The 17,847-nt window shown below is 39.9% G+C and overlaps 2 long non-coding RNA genes across 2 annotated transcripts in view; one reads left to right on the top strand and one right to left on the bottom strand.

Moving 5' to 3' along the window:
• Positions 1 to 17,847, bottom strand: part of LOC106505551 — a 62,417-nt gene continuing 44,570 nt past the window's right edge. Inside the window, exons 3-4 of the long non-coding RNA XR_001300078.2 lie at positions 1,081 to 1,147; positions 1 to 85 (exon numbers count right to left, since the gene is read on the bottom strand). This is a non-coding gene — a long non-coding RNA (uncharacterized LOC106505551). The remainder of the gene's footprint in view (positions 86 to 1,080; positions 1,148 to 17,847) is intronic.
• LOC102158512 lies at positions 2 to 17,525 on the top strand. Its single transcript, XR_002338162.1, has 3 exons — positions 2 to 78; positions 5,128 to 5,218; positions 17,336 to 17,525. It is a non-coding gene; the product is annotated as an uncharacterized LOC102158512 (long non-coding RNA).

The following is a 17,847-nucleotide window of genomic DNA, read 5'->3' as shown; positions in this document are numbered from 1 at the left end:
CAGATGGCTTGAGAAACCCTGGGAAGAAGATGACTGCCATAATCCAGGCTTGTGTTTAGTGATTGTGTCTTCAATCAGGTTGGTGCTTGGAGAAATAAAGAGAAGTAGATGGATTGGGTAAAATTTTAAGGTGTGGGAGGGTGCTTAATTCTAATTATCATCATCTCACAGAGATTAAAAGGAAGAAAGGAAGATTAAAAAGATCAAGTTTAAGGAGTTCCGTTATGGTGCAGTGGAAACGAATCCGACTAAGAACCATGAGGTAGCAGGTTCAATCCCTGGCCTTGATCAGTGGGTTGGGGATCCGGCATTGCCGTGAGCTGTGGTGTAGGTTGCAGATGTAGCTCGGATCCCGCGTTGCTGTGGCTGTGGTGTAGGCCAGCAGCTGTAGCTCTGATTCGATCCCTAGCCTGGGAACCTCTACATGCCGCTAGTGCAATACTAAAAAGCAAATAAAATAAAATAAAAATAAAGGTCAAGTTTAAAAGAAACATTCGAAGACACTCCTGTCCCCCCATTTTCAGTCCGCATGCTATTTGCAGCAGCTGTTTTAAGGAAAAATCATGAAGGAATACAATTTATTTATTTATTTAGTCTTTTTGCCATTTCTTGAGCTGCTCCCTCGGCATATGGAGGTTCCCAGGCTAGGGGTGGAATCGGAGCTGTAGCCGCCGGCCTACACCACAGCCACAGCAACTCGGGATCCAAGCTGCATCTGCAACCCACACCACAGCTCACCCAACGCCGGATCCTTAACCCAGTGAGCAAGGCCAGGGATTGAACCTGCAACCTCATGGTTCCTAGTCGGATTCGTTAACCACTGAGCCATGACGGGAACTCCAGGAATACAATTTTATTTGAAATTCAGGAAATAGGAACTCAGAGGAAAGTTTTGGCGATTTTCAGGGCAGGTGCAGTGTTTGTTTACTGTTTGAAGGCAATCACCTCAATTTGCCTGGGGCTTTCCCAGTCTGAGCACTGCAAATTTCACATCTGAAAAGTCCCTTCAAGTCCCAGGCAAACCAAGATGGTTGGGCCACCTCTATTTTATACTATAAATTTTATTTTATATTATACTACCTGTAGTCGTGCTTGTACATATCTTTTCCCACTTTGCCACGAGCCCATCTGGTGAAGCTGTACGTTTCTGGAATGACAGCAAGTGGGATTATGATGTGGAAGATCAGACAAACAGAGAACTTGAGTAAGGTATTATAGAAAGAGATTTCAAAAGTGAAAAAGAAATGAGAAACTGGAATAAAATGAGATGCTACTTATTTAGAGAGCTCCTGGGTATTTTTCTGCAACCTGGAAATTTTCACAAATTCTCTTTTATTTATTTATTTATTTTTGTGTCTTTTGTCTTTTTAGGGCAGCACGCGCAGCATATGGAGGTTCCCAGGCTAGGGGTCTAATCGGAGCTGTAGCTTCCGGTCTACACCACAGCCACAGCAACGCCAGATCCGAGCCGTGTCTGTGACCTACACCACAGCTCATGGCCACGCCGGATCCTTAACCCACTGAGTGAGGCCCTCATGATTCCTAGTCGGATTTGTTTCTGCTGCACCACGATGGGAACTCCACAAATTCTCTTTTTAAAATTAACACTTTATTGGAGTTGGAGTTCTCTGATGGCCTGGAGGTTAAGGATTAGGTGTTGTCACTGCTGTGGTGTGGGTTCTATCTCTGGCCTAGGATTTTCTGCATGCTGCAGGTGCCACCAAAAAAAAATTTTTTTTTGGAGTATGATTGACTTACAATGTTGTATTAGTTTTAAGTGTACACCAAAATGAATCAGTTATACATATACATATATCTATTCTTTTTTAGATTATTTTCCCATATAGGTTATTACAGAATATTGAGTAGAGTTCCCTGTACTATACAGTGGATCCTTGTTACTTAACTATTTTATATCTATAGTAGTGTGTATATGTTAATCCCAAACTCCTAATTTATCCTTCACTCCCATGTTTTCCCCTTGGTAACCATAAATTTCACTTTGAAATCTTTCAAAAATTTTGACTCTGCTGATTTTATTTTTCCAAAGGGTAGAGAAAACAACAAAAGAAACAGCTATCCTGGTTAATAGGAAGAGGTAGTTGGGAGCAAGGGAGTGGCCCAAAATTGATAGAGGATATGACAGTTTCATCTTAGATTGCATGTAAGTGAAGGGACAGAACATGATGGCAGGGACCTACAATCTCCCCTCCATGCAACAACGTGGATGTCAACTTTTTTTTTTTTTTGCTTTTTAGGGCTGTACCTGCGGCATGTGGAAGTTCCCAGGCTAGGGGTTGGGTTGGACCCCTACACCACAGCCACGGCAATGCAGGATCCTCAACCTACTGAGAGAAGGCAGGGATCGAACCTGCATCCTCATGGATACTAGTGGGATTCGTTTCCAGTGTACCACAATGGGAACTCCCAATTTCAACTTTTTAGAGAATCAATCATGATGAGTCCACAATCAGAAGAGGCAAAGGAAATGTAATTAAGAGAAACTGATGCCTTGGACAGATGATGAGTAATAAGAGGGGACTTAGGTATTTAAAAGGAAGTTGTCATGTGTTCAAGTACTTTACTCCAGGATACTGAAGAATTTTCACATGGGGTGGTTTAAACTTGATGCGTAATGTTGGAAGACTCTGAGAGAGCTAGGATACAGTCAAATCATACCATTTTCCAAAAGGGAAGATAGAGGTTTAAAAAGCTGAAGTCAGAGATTTTTTTTCTTCTTTATAAGGCCACACCTGTGGCATAGGTCCATGGCTAGGGGTTGAATTGGAGCTGCAGCTGCCAGCCTACACCACAGCCACAGCAACACCAGTTCTAAGCAGGTCTGAGAACTATGCTGTAGCTCGTGGCAACACCAGATCCTTAATCCACTGAGCAAGCCCAGGGATAGAACCCGAATCCTCATGGATAATATGTCGAGTTCTTAACCTGCTACGCCACAACTCCTGTATCCTAAAATTTTACTGAACTCACTTAGTACTTCTAATAGTTTTTTTGGTGGAGCTTTAAGGTTTTCTATATGTTGTATCATTTCATCTGCAAACAGTGACAATTTTACTTCCCTTCCATTTATTTCTTTTTCTTGTCTCAGTGTTTGTGCTAGGACTTTCAAAACTAAACGGAATAAAAGTGGCTAGAGGGCGCATACTTACCTTGTTCTTGATCTTAGAGAAAAGGCTTTCAGCTTTTCACCATTGAGTGTGATGTTAGTTGTGGGTTTGTGATAAATGGCCTTTATTATATTGAGATATGTTACCTCTATTCCCACTTTATTAAGAGTTTTTTTTATAATGAATGGATGTTGAGTTTTGTCAAATGCTTTTTCTGCATTTGTTGTGATGATAATGGGATTTTTATCCTTTGTGTTGTTAACATGATGCCTCTCATTGATTGATTGGTGGACATTAAACAATCCTTCTATCCCTGGAATAAATCCCACTTGATCATGGTATATAACATTGTGTATAATCTTTTTTAATGTGCTAATTCAGTCTTTTGTGGGCTACATATAGATGGCTCTTTTTTTTAAAATCTATTTAGCTGCTGTATGCCTTTTGATTGGAGGCTTTAGTTCGTTTACATTTAAAGTGATTGTTGATAGGTGTATACTTAATGATTTTCCTTTACTTGTTTTCTGTTTGTTTCTATAGTTCTCTGTTTTCTTCTTTTAGACTCCTCTCTTGTTTGATGACTTTCTTTGGTTTTATGTTTGAGTTTCTTTCTTTTTGTTTTTTGCATATCTATCAGAGGCTTTTGTTTTGAGGTTACCATGAGGATCGGATATATATATATATATTTTTGTTTTGTTTTGTTTTTTTTGCCTTTTCTAGGGCTGCTCCCACGGCATATGGAGGTTCCCAGGCTGGGGGTCGAATCAGAGCTGCAGCTGCCAGCCTACGCCAGAGCCACAGCAATGCAGGATCCAAGCCGCGTCTGCAACCTACACCACAGCTCATGGCAACACCAGATCCTTAACTCACTGAGCAAGGGCAGGGACCGAACCTCATGGTTCCTAGTTGGATTCGTTAACCACTGAGCCATGACGGGAACTTCATATTTTCTTACTCCTTTTTATAGCCTTTTCTTTTTTTTTCTTTCTTTCTTTTTTTTTTTTTTTTTTTTTTGTTAAATAAGACATTTTAACACTTTTTTTTTTTTTTTTTTGTCTTTTTGTCTTTAGTTGTTGTTGTTGTTGTTGCTATTTCTTGGGCCGCTCCCTCGGCATATGGAGGTTCCCAGGCTAGGGGTTGAATCGGAGCTGTAGCCACCAGCCTACACCAGAGCCACAGCAACGCGGGATCCGAGCCGCGTCTGCAACCTACACCACAGCTCACGCAACGCCGGATCGTTAACCCACTGAGCAAGGGCAGGGACCGAACCCGCAACCTCATGGTTCCTAGTCGGATTCATTAACCACTGCGCCACGACGGGAACTCCCTTAACACATATTGAAAGGTTGGTTTAATGTTGATGAACTTTTTGTTTTTGCTTGTTTGGAAAACCCTATCTCTCCTTCAATTCTGAATGACAACCTTGTTGGGTAGAGTATTCTTGGCTGTATGTTTTTTCCCTTCAGTACTTTAAATGTATCATTCCTTTCTGGCTTGCAAAGTTTTTGTTGAAAAATCAGCTGATAGCCTTCTGGGGATTCCCTAATGTGCGACTGTTTGTTTTTCTCTTGCTATCTTTAAAATTTTATCTTTAACATTTGCCAGTTTACTTATGATATGTCTTGGTATGGGTCTCTTTGGCTTCATCTGCTTGGGACTGTCTGTGCTTCCTGGACCTGGACATCTGTTTCTTTCTTCAGGTTTGGGGAGTTTTGAGCCATAATTTCATCAAATACATTTTCTGACCCTTTGTCTTCTTCTGGAACTCCTATAATGTGAGTGGTAGTATGCTTGATGTTGTCTCAGAGGTGCCATAAACTATCCTCATTAAAGTATTTTTTCTTTTTGTTGTTCTGATTGGATGATTTCCACTATCAATCTTCCAGGTTGCTTATACATTATTTGTATCACCTAATCTGCTTTTAATTCTTCTAGTGCATTTTTAATTTCAGTTATTGTATTCTTCAGCTCTTACATAAAATCTCTTTATGTTTTCTAGTTCTTTGTTGGAGTTCTCACTGTGTTCCTCCATTTTCTTCCCCTGAGTTCAGAGATAATTTTTATGACCATTGCTTTGAACTCATTTTCAGGTAAGTGAGTCTTTCCATTTTATTAGGGTTTTTTTTTTTGTTTGTTTGTTTGTTTGTTTGTTTGTTTTCCCTGGGATTTTTATCTTGTTCCTTCATTCAGAAAATATTCCTTAGTCTTCTCTTTTTGTTTGACTTTCTCTGTTTGTCTCTATGAAATTAGACAAAACAGTTACATATCCTGGTCTTGGAGGTGTATCATCGGGTAGGATCATCCCTATGCAATCTGAGTGTTCCTAGAGGTTTTGGTGGAAGAGCTGGATCTAAGTGAGCATAGGTAGCTTCTTCTCCCATGGTATGTCGGTGGCTGCTGCCTTGGTGGGGTGTGGGGCTGGAGTCAAAGGGGCTAAAGGGAGCTTGGTGCAAGCTGGGGATTTTCTCTGGCTTGATGGCAGTTGCTGCCCTGTTGGGGGGTGGTCCTGGGGCCTGAGGAGCTGGAGCCCAGTGCTGGCTGGGGGGTACATTGGAGCAGTCCTAGCAAACCAGCCAGAACACCAGGTAGTTTTCAATCTGCTGCCTCTGTAGTGGGACTGGGAGCAAGCATGTCTGTGCATGAACATTTCAAGAGCAGAGTCTCAATTTCCTATAACCCTCTGGTAAGACCCTCTCAATTTCAGATCAGCCAAGGAGGGTCCTTTTCCAACTGTTTTACCCAAGGGCTGTTGTGCCCAATACATGGCTTGAACCCTTCACTCCTTAGGAAGGATCTTTGAACATGTGATATCTCATTCTTCTTCTGGGTTATCCAGAATTATTGTGGGTCCCAACTAGATGGCTTTTCCTTTGCTCCTACCAGAACTCATGTGGTTCTTTCTTTATAACCTCAGTTGTAGAAGAGCTGTTCTGCTTGTTCAGGTCATTTTCTGAGCTGCTCTATATGTACTTATGGTTTTGATGTGTTTGTGGGAGAAGGTGAGCTCAGAGTCTTCCTACTCCGCTCTACTGATCCACCTCTCCTCATCGAAACCACTCTTTTAAAGACAAGCCTCATGGCAACTTCTAATGGTAAAATCTATCTCTGTTTTACTTGAGCTAAGAGTATTATTTGACCTGGTTAAATGCTCCCTTCTCTTTCTAGCACTTTGTTCATTTGACTAACAGACTTCTACATTTGCTGTCTTACCAATTGCCTTATTTTAAATGCCTTCTCTGGGTTTTCCTCCTTCTCTCTAACTTTTTATTGTTGCAGTTCCCAGGGCTCAATCCTCTGATCTGCTTTCACCTTTTTTGAGCTCATTGCTTTTCATGGCTTTTAACCCTATCTACATGCCAACAGCTTTTAACATAGCTTTAGTGTGAATCTCTTTCCCAAACTCCAGCATTGTATTTCCAACCTGTTCAAAACTGAACTTCTGATCTCCCACCTCCCAACCCAACTTCTCCTTCATCTCCTACTTTCCTGTCACAGTTGATGGCAGAAACTTTGACTGTCTAGTATTTCAGGCCAAAAACCGTGGCATGACTACTCTCTCTCTTTTTTTTCATAACCACATGCATTCCATCAGCAAATACTGTTGACCTTCAAAATAAATGCATTTATCACTACCATTTCTCACTGCTACTACCCTAGTCCAAGTCACCATCTCTTACTTAGTCTGACACAGTAACATCCTAACAGATTTTACTTTTCTATTTTTGACATAGTAGCCAAGGTAATTCTCTTAAAATATAAATAGATCATGTCACTCTTCTGTTCAAAACCATGCAATAGATTTTCCTTTCATTCAGTGTATGAATTAAAATCCTTATTTTGACTCACATTACATCTCTGATCTCATTGCCTAATCTTTTCCCCACATCATCCACTCTGCTGCAGTCACCTTGATTTTCTTGTTCTTCGAACATGCCATTTGCCCTCTGTTTTTGTGTTTTTGCACTACTTGTTTCCTCTGCACAAATGCCCCTTTCGTAGAAATTTGCATAGCTCATCTCTCACCTCCAAGTCTCTGCTGAAGTTACCTTCTTAATGGGGACCTAGACAATCTGTTTAAAATTTTACTCCTCACTTCAATACCCTTTACCCCATTCTACATTTTCTCTTTTTCATAGAATGTATCATCTTCTATTATAATATAAAATATATGTGTATATTATGTTTAGTATATATTTTCTCCTCCTGCTGTAAATTCCATAAGAACAGAAATCTTATGGAATTGTCTATTGTCTATTTTGATCATCAATATATTGCAAGGGCCTAGCACAGTACCTGGTACATAGTAGTATTCATTAAATCAATCAGTCAATCCTGGTTTCTAGACGTATTCCTACTCTGTTACCTTGTCTCTCTTTATTCTAATCAGCTGAGGTCAGGGGAGTGCTATCACTTGTACATAAATAGGACTTCTCCCTCCAGAGATAGAATGGTGTTGGTTCTATATGAAATAACTTTTCTCTAAAAATGTGGAATGAATAGGATATAAAGGAAATAATGAACATGTCTTTAAAATCTGAAAGTGTTGAATAACCAATAGGCTGTGGAGCTTAGGGTAAGTCCTAGAAGTTGAATTGGATGAGTTTGAAGATTTCTTTCAAATCTAATATCCAAAAATACTTGTCCCAAGAGTGTTGAGGCCAGTATGAGACTTTAAACAGTGTTTAGCAAAATTCTTCTATTGCTTCTTACCCATTTAATAGCTTTATCCTCAACTTTGGCGACTTAGCAATTAATATAGTTATCAGCACTCATGTGTGGAGAGATGGGTAATATACAAGATTGTAGAATTAGGGATTTAAGAGCATCTCAATAGACTCCAATAATGGACTAAAGCAAACAAGATAAAATTTAACAAAGATCTATTTAAAGTCTAGTATTTTGAAGTTAAAAAATCAATTGTACAAGTGCAGAACAAGGGTAATCAGGCTTGATAGCAAATTATGTGAAAAGACTTGAAGATTTAGTTGATTATAAGATCAATATGAGCCAACAGTGTGCTGGTCCTTATAAAAACAAAACCAAAAACTATCACGTGCAATCTTGGGCAGTGTTTGTATAAATATAGTCTTAGACATGTGGCAAGAAACATAATAGTCACAGGATACTTTGCACCATGAAGAGGATAAATGAAGTATTTTGCTTTTGTCCTAAGCATTTAAATAAAATATTTAAATGTTTTATTTAAATAAAGTATTTAAATATAATATTTGAAAGTTACAGTTTAAGAGGATCATTGACAAATAGGCAAAATATTGATGATGCCAGAAAGTATTCATTCTTTTAGACTACATTTATTAAATGCTGACAGTGTTTCTGGCCCTGTCCTGGATGCTAGGGATACTCTAGTGGCAAAATCCATGGCATCTGGAGTTATCAAAGGAAGGGGGATAACTTGCTTTAAAAAAGATTATAGGTGATATCACTTATATGTGGCATCTAAAATCTAATACAAATGAATCTATATATAAACCAGAAATGGACATACAGAGAAAACAAATTTGTGGTTAGAAAGGGGAAAGGGAGGAGGGATAAATTAGGAGTTTGAGATGAGCAGGTATATATTACTATATATAAAGTAGATAAACAACAAGGACCTACTGTATTGCACAGGGGACTATATTCAATATCTTAGAATAAACTATAATAGAAAAGGGTCAGAAAAAATATGTATAACTGAATCACTTTGCTGTACACCTGGAACTAGTACAAGATTGTAAATCAACAATACTTCAATAAAACAAGACAAAACAAACAAAAACCATGATCACAGATCATTATAGCAAATAAATATAATAATAATGAAAAAGTTTGAAATCTTGCGAGAATTATCAAAATATGATACAGAGACACAAAGTGAGCAAATGCTGTTAGAAAAATGGTGCCAATAGACTTGGGTGATGCAGGGTTGTCACAGAGCTTCAATTTGTAAAAAAAAAAAAAAAAATGCAGTATCTGTGAAGCGCGATAAAGCAAGGTACGCCTATAGATACTTAAAAAAAGATTTTATATATGTAAATATTTATTATATGTGTGTATACTTTATCTGTCATAAAATAGAAATGTTTTATGATGTTTGTTTATCGTACAAATTTTGAGAAGTACAGGAAATTGAAGAGAAGTGGGAAAAGGTTGCTCATAATTCTGCTATTCATTGGTAATCATATTTTTTTTCACTTTGCTTACTCTATGAAGTTCTTCAGGAACCCAGCAAAAGTGCGGAGTTGTACCTGAGTGGTTTATGTGGGCCAGATCCAAAGTGAGGTTTATCACTTACATCCACAGTTGACTGGTCAGAACTCAGACCCATGGCCCACACTATTGAAGTAAGAGGTAGATGGGCCCCTGGGCTGAGAACAGCAGGGACTGGGCCTTGCTTCTCTTTGACACCTCAAGGAAAAAGTTAGTTGAAGGAGTTGAGCTCTGCTGGAATAGAGAGATAAGATTGTTAGAACGGCGGGGAAGAAGGAGGCAGAGGCTGAAGCAATGAGATTGCAAGCGGAGTTTGTCAACCAACAGAGTGGTTGGGCACTCTGAGCGGGCGAGCCTTGGGCTCCCCCACCACAGGGGAGTGCTTGGTTTTTTTTAATAGACAGAGGTTGTTTTGTTGAGCCACGTAGTCTGTGGCCTTGGGACTGTCTTTGTCTCTGGGAACTCATCCGTTACATGGGCCTGTTTGATAAGAAGCAGTCTGTGTCTTTTTAGGCCTTGTTTCATTCTCCACCCAAGAAAGATGACCGTTCAATCACTCCTGGGGTCAAGGAGACATTCCACACATGCATAGTGAGACTCCCAGGAGTTGGAAAGGGAGGGGGCGCCAGGCCATAGTAAGTCTTGATATGGTCCCAGGTCCCAGCACTCTGCTCTGGAAACCATCTTTGCCAAAAGATGTGCACGCATATTGGAGAGGTTCCTGTGTCCAGTCAGGTGTGAGAATTAAGACAAGAAAAATGGCTAAAGGAAAACAAAGACCCAGAAGATCTGTCCTATGTAAGTGATTTATATCACCTCTCTGGCCTGCTCCTCAATTGGGGGGACGCCTGCACCCACACTCCTCTTTTGGGTGCATATTACTTCTTTGCTTCTGACTAAAACTACTTCTCACATGTCCTACTGTGTCTCTAACAATAAACTTTATACCTGTTTTATCCATCTCTGCCTCCTTGAAACATGCTTGCTTTCAACAGGGGGCAAGAATCAGGGCAGTTCCACTTCTAGCCTCTAGTTAGTCTAGTGGCTGGGATTCCTGGTTATCAACCAGGCTGCCCAGGTTCAATTCCTGAGCAGAGAATTAAGATCTTACTCCAAGCCATCACTCACTGCTGTCTCTCCAAGATCACTATAAAGAGTGCTGGGAAATGTAGTCTAGACTGGTCCCAGAAGACAAAAATACGGGTATTTTCTATTCTAATCACAAGCATTTGTTGAGTCATTGGCACTCTAAGTGGCTTTGTCTTAGCCATGATTCAGGGACTCTGCTATGAGAAATATTATTCTTTATTTAAAAAATATTTTTGGGGGGTTAGAACTAGTTGGTTTACATCTCTCTTTTTCACAGTTGCTATTTTCTCTTTACAGCTTTTATAGTGAATTTCATTTGTGCTCTTTTTGACTTCCTGTTCCATATATCCTTTATACGCTCCTGACTTTGGTACTATATTTCACTAGGTGCAGCCAAGTAGAATGTGGCATTGCTGTCTGGGCACTTGAAATTGCTTTGACATCCAAGGAGGAAGCTAGGAATCTATCCTTCTCTTTAGCCCAATGTCTTTCCTTTCAGTTTCACTCATTGTTTCTCCACGTATTGAATTTTGCTGGACTAATGTCTTCTCTCATCCACAATTCCAGCTTGTCACTCTCCAAGAGCAACAACTTTACCCTCTCCGTGTTCTTTCCTTGTGATACTCTCCGATCCTTTTTATTTTTTATTTTATTGTTAAAATTATTTTTTTGGCTGTGCTTGTGGCATGTAGATGTTCTGGGGCCAGAGATTGAACCCACGTCACAGGAGCAACCTGAGCCACAGCAGTGACCTGAGCCACAGCAGTGACAGTGCCAGATCATTAACCTATTGAACCACCAGGGAACTCCCTGGTCTTCTTAGTTTCTTCAGACAGGCTTGTTTCATAGATACCTTCATGCTTCATAAAAGGAATGGCAGGATCTCCCTCTTGGATTTGCTTCCTTTAAACTTTGGGGACTTCCCAAAGCTTGCAAAATGTTATTTAATGGAGGGCAGCTGCAGTACTTCAACTCAAAGATAAAGTTAAAAGAAGTCCTTTCAATGATAGATATAAGAGATCTTTCTTGTTTTCAAAATATTTTTGCAGGTTAATAACCTAACAGGTTGTTTTTACCAAAGTAATGCTAATTGGGTATTTTGGACTGTAATCCTTTATAAAAAAATTTTAGTGTAATCCGTGTGACCAAATCTGCATCTGTGTTCATTTTAATCCATACCCCAAAGACAGTTTCTGGATCACACCCCCAGAAGTGGCGAGCCAGCATTAAATCAAGAAGCTAATACTCCAGGAGTTCCCATTGTGGCGCAGTGGAAACGAATCTGACAAGGAACCATGAGGTTGCAGGTTCAATCCCTGGCCTTGCTCAGTAGGTTAAGGATCCAGCGTTGCCGTGAGCTGTGGTGTAGGTTGCAGATGAGGCTTGGATCTGGTGTTGTTGTGGTTCTGGTATAGGCTACAGCTCTGATTATACCCATAGTCTGGGAATCTCCATATGCTGTGGTTGTGGCCCTAAAAACACAAAAAAATAAAAAACAAAAAAAAAACAACAACAAAAAAAAGAAGAAGCTAACACTCTGGTGTTTTACCCATGTTGATTTCTGATCAATACCACAGACTTTTTTAATGAGTACACAATTGCTTAGAAATGGACTTTCCTATGTGAAATTAGTGATCAATATATAAGCAATGTCTAGAAGCCACTTCCCACCCTTGCATAAACAGGGCAAGGCTGAGATTCAGCTAGAACATGGTTATGCCTATACTAGTTGTTTGTAGTCAGCATCCATTCTGATTGGATAATCTGCGCTATTTTTGTTTTTTTGTTTTTTTGTCTTTTTTGGGCCGCACCCATGGCATATGGAGGTTCCCAGGCTAGGGTCCAATTGGAGCTGTAGCTGCCAGCCTACACCAAAGCCACAGCAAGGTGGGATCCAAGCTGCGTCCGTGACCTACACCACAGCTCATGGCAACACCAGATCCTTAACCCACTGAGTGAGGCCAGGGATCAAACCCGTGTCCTCATGGATGCTAGTTGGGTTCATTAACCACTGAGCAATGAGGGGAACTGCATGTGCTCTTTTTGATATTGAATATTTGAACGTTGCATCTTGGAACAAGGTATAAGAATAGAGCACCTGGCATTTTGTATGGGAGGGATGGCAGCAGGGCAGTTGCACTTGGTTATAGGCTTATATGGTGCTCAACCAGCACAACTCTGCAGCAGCCCTGAACAATGCCCTGGGTGAGAATTCTAAGCTGTCCCATCTCTGCCCACTAATTGAAAGGATTTTTTTGGTCTAATTTTATTTGAGGATTAGTGGAGTCCAGTGTTTGAATTTTGGTATATCGACTAGGGTTAGGCTTTCTTGCAAGGGGCTACCAGAATTTCTAAAAAGACAGAGAGCTGGGATTTCATCAAGTTTAAAGAATAGGATACATGAATGTTCTGGGATTAACTGCTAATTAAATGGGAAGATTCTGTGAGAGATTTGCCTTCTTCATTACCTTGTGGGGAGATGGTACGAAGACAGAATGGTTTCCTGTCTCTAATGAGGGCTCTTAACCTGTAGCCCATAGACCATTTGCGTAGGTAGATTTCAAGGAGTAGATGTTTTTGGATATGAAAATGAATTCCATTTTCATCTTCACTAACAAATATAAAAGTTCCCTTGATTATGAGTATAGGCAACACACCCTGGTGTGGCTGACTTTCCTTTAACAGAAATCATTTATTTTCATAACACATTACCAATGCAGATATTCCAACACATCATTTAATCTCATCATTACATTGAAATTACAGCAGTAGTAGAAGCACTAATAGGTTTAATTTTTATTGCTAGGGAATTCTCTGGGAGTTCCAGTTGGGGCTCAGCATGTTATAAACTTGACCAGTACCCGTGAGGATGTGGGACTGATCCCTGGCCTCGTTCAGTGTGTTAAAGATCTGGCTTTGCCGTGAGCTATAGTGTAGGTTGGAGACATGGCTCAGATTCCACATTGCTGTGGTTGTGGCATAGGCTGGCAGCTACAACGCCAATTCAATCCCTAGCCTGGGAACTTCCATATGCTATAGGAGTAGCCCTAAAAAGCAAAAAACAAATGAAAAACCCAAACAAAATAGAGTATTTAATGTATTTTTATACCACAAATATTTAAAAGTATTTCAACAACTATATTTCAGTATATTTTGTTTTCTTTTTAATCCTTACACACTTTATTTTATGCATTTAAAAATGTTACTTTGAGAAGACATAAAAATGATTAACAATATCTGCTTTTTTTTTTTTTTTTTTTTTTTGGCCACATCTGCAGCATATGGAAGTTTTGGTGCCAGGGATTGAATCTGAGCCATGGCAGTGAAAATGCTGGATTCTGCTAGGCCACCAGGGAACATCTTCTTTTTAAGGGCAATTGGTATTTTTTTTTCAAAATAATTTTTCATTGAGGTATAGTTAATTTACTATGTTTAATTAGTTTCAAGTGTACAGCAAAATGATTGTTATACATACACACATATATGTGTATGTGTATATGTATGTATGTATTCAGATTCTTTTCCATTATAGGTTATTACAGGCTACTGAGTATAGTTCCCTGTGCTGAAATTAGATAATGAATTTTATGGTACATATATACAATGGAATATTACTCAGCTATTACAAAGAATGAAGTAATGCCATTTGCAGCAACATGGATGGACCTAGAAATTATCGTACTAAGTGAAGTAAGGCAATTGATTTACAAAAAAAAAAAAAAAAAGCCTATTAATTGTTCACAACTAAACAGACATAAGTTAGTTTCCAATAGTGGATGATCTACAAAGTGGACAAGTGAAGTGAGAGTAGGACTAATGGAAACAATGTGGTCATGAATTAGAGCCGATGTACTGTACCCAGGCTGGTGACTCCAAGCTGGATTAGAGACATGTTGAGGTTCTAGCGTTTGAGGCAGTATCTTTGGAGATGGGACATGGCTGTGTGTCTGGGGATCTGGGCAAGAAAGACCAGTTCCATTGAATGGAAGGGAGGAAGATGGCATTTGCCGACTTTCTTTCTTTTTCTCTTTCTGTATTTTTAGGGCTGTACTCGCGGCATGTGGAGGTTCCCAGGCTAGGGGTCAAATCAGAGCTGCAGCTGCCGGCCTCCGCGACAGCCACAGCAGTGCAGGATCCAAGCCAAGTCTGCAATCCGCACCACAGCTCATGGCAAAGCTGGATCTTTAACACACTGAGAGAGGCCAGGTATCAAACCTGCATCCTCATGGATACTAGTAAGATTCTTTTCCGCTGAGCCATGATGGGAACTCCTTGTCTACTTTCTTTTCCTGCCATGCAACCTTGCTTTCACATGTCAATTTAATTTTTTCTTGAAAGTTTTATTTTTTATTCTTTATTTTTATTTTTTGTGGTAGTATAGTTGATTTACAATGTTGTGCTAGTTTCAGGTGTACAGGAGTGTGATTCAGTTGTACATATATCTGTATCTATTCTTTTTCAGATTCATGTTTCTTATAAGTTATTACAAAATATTGAGTATAATCCCCTGTGCTATACAGTAGGACCTTGTTGGTTATCTATTTTATATATAGTACTGTATATATGTTAATCCCAAACTCCTAATTTATCCCTCCCCTATTTCTGCTTTGGTAGCCATAAGTTTGTTCTGTGTGTGGATTTGTATCTGGTTTGTAAATAAGTTTTCATTTGTATTATTTTAAAGGTTCCACATATAAGTGATATCACATGGTATTTGTCTTTCTCTGTTTTCAACACCATCAAGTAAATGAATTAATTTAGAAATTATTGAGAAGTTGTCACTTTTGGAAAGTTTGCTTAGAATGAGCAAGTACACCCCTTACCTGTCCCCTCTCTGTTTATTCCACTTCGAGGTTGGGCATTCTGGGAAATAAATATAGTCCATAGGACTATAGGAAATGATTTTCAAAATGTTTTATAGAACAATTTTCTATTTTACGGAACAGTTTTCATTTTTTTAAAAAAATTAATATTTCTTTTTTTTTTTTTTCATCTTTTGTCTTTTGAGGCCCTTACCTGTGGCATATGGAGGTTCCCAGGCTAAGGGTCTAACCAGAGCTGTTGCTGCCAGCCTATGCCAGAGCCATAGCAACGCTAGATTCCAGCCACGTCTGAGACCTACACCATAGCTCACGGCAACGCTGGATCCTTAACCCACTGAGCGAGGCCAGGGATCAAACCTGCAACCTCACGGTTCCTATTCGGATTTGTTTTCACTGCTCCATGATGGGAACTCCAATTAATTTATCTTGATACACATTTTTATAGTAGTCATCATTGTAAATACTAGGTAATAAGTTAGTTGGGTGTGTGGGTGCAATAGAAAAAGCAGAAAGAAAATTTTTTTCCTTCATTTTTTTAATTAATTTTTTTGGTCACGTCCATGACGTGTGGAAGTTCTTGGGCCAGGGCTCAAACCTGAGCCACAGCAGTGATGATGCCAGATCCTTAACTCACTAGGTCACAAGGAAAGTCCATCCTTTATTTTATTTTGTTTTATTTTTTCTTTCCTTTATTATAAAGCTATACACATAATAATGGGTTTCAAGATGTTTTGACTCTGACCTACAGTCAGAGATGCATTTTATATCCTGATCCAATGAATACACACACACACACACACACACACACAAAATTGAAACAAAATCTTCAGGAATCAGTACTTAAGCTCACCACATTTCCGTACCATTTTATTCCATTTTTTAATTTAAGAAACATCTAGCCTTAACCAACTCAACTGATTTTATAACTCGCTAATATGCCAGAATCTGAAGTTGAAAGAAAATATCGCCTAGGTCAGGTTGATTCTTGTGATTTCTACATACAGTTCAGAAACGACATGCTGCATTTTCTCTTCCTAAATCCAGAGCACTCATTGAGTGTGGTGGTTAACTGGAAGACCTAACATTAAGTATTTACTAATTGCTAAAACACTACATGTGTTTTGTTATCTACTCTTCTAAACAATCTTGAGGTGTAGAAAAATCTAATCTTCATAAAGGCTGAAGTTTGCATCTCGTTTTTTTCTTTTTCATTTCTATATCCCTACATTTAAAAGAATGACTCAGTAGCCACTTGTTAAATTGATCTTAATATCTCAAGAAATCCTGAGACTCAGAGGGATTTGTGACTCCCTCAATGTCTCAGGGAATCCAAGGAGCTGCATCTGGGCTCAAAAGTGTCTGCCCCTTGGAGTTCCCGTTGTGGTGCAGTGGTTAACAAATCTGACTAGGAACCATGAGGTTGAGGGTTCGATCCCTGGCCTTGCTCAGTGGGTTAAGGATCCGGCATTGCTGTGGCTCTGGCGTAGGCCAGGGGCTACGGCTCCGATTAGACCCCTAGCCTGGGAATCTCCATATGTCATGGAATCGGCCCTAGAAAAGGCAAAAAGACCCCCCCCCCCAAAAAAAGTGTCTGCCCCATTCCCAAGTCATGGGGTGGGAGAAGACGTGCCTTAGGCATACGGGATGGTGTTGTGATCTTATTTTAAAACAGGTTGTTAGGGAATTCCCATCGTGGCTCAGTGGCAATGAACCCAAATAGTACACATGAGGATGCAGGTTCGATCCCTGGCCTCCCTCAGTGGGTTAAGTATCCGGCGTTGCCTTGAACTGTGGTTTAGGTCGCAGACTCGGCTTGGATCTGAGTTGTTATGGCTGCGGTGTAGGCTGGCAGCTAAGCTCTGATTTGACCCCTAGCCTGGGAACTTCCATATGCTGGGGATGCAGCCTCTCCACCAAAAAAAGACAAAAATAAAATAAGATCTGGTCCTGAAGATCTTATGTATATATATGTTTATATATTCTTGATTATTCATTTATACCAAGATAGTCAAGACAAAGATCTATGAATATTTTGCTCACAATCATACATTTTGTGTAAAAGCTTTTCCTTATCATCACCCAAAGCAAATACAACTAGCCGCTGGCTGCCTGGTTTGTGCCATTTTCACGTGGCTGACTTTCCTGGAACTGTGGACCCATCCGGCAGATGCAGTCTGAGTCATCCAAGTGGTGAGTCTGAGGGCTGGGCACACTCTTGAAGCTCTCCTGCAGGTTCTCACCTGATGGCATGAAGCTCCTGGGACAAGGTCATTGTTTAGGCTTTAAGAAAGAAGAGACCCTCTCTAAATCTAGATGAAAGCTTTCCAAATCAGATCACTCTGGCCAAGAGAAACACCGAGCCATATCCACAGCATCTTCCTTTTGCTATCTCTCAAAAGATGTTGGCAATGGGCTTTCTCAAATAAAGGGTGCAGCTGCTATCTGGGGTAGAGCTATGGCCCCCCTGCCAAACAATGGCAGCTCCCCATCGCAGCAACCAGGGGGCCAATAAGACCAAGACAGTCAACAATTAATCATGGATCTCAAAGACGCCTACCAACTCCCCAAACTGAATTGTCTCTAGCCATGTGAAAAGA

The sequence above is a fragment of the Sus scrofa genome, chromosome 13 (genome assembly GCF_000003025.6).
Source record: "Sus scrofa isolate TJ Tabasco breed Duroc chromosome 13, Sscrofa11.1, whole genome shotgun sequence".
In the NCBI taxonomy this organism is placed as follows: domain Eukaryota; kingdom Metazoa; phylum Chordata; class Mammalia; order Artiodactyla; family Suidae; genus Sus; species Sus scrofa.
The sequence above is the reverse complement of the archived record's forward strand: the minus strand, read 5'-3'. Positions and strand labels throughout refer to the sequence as shown.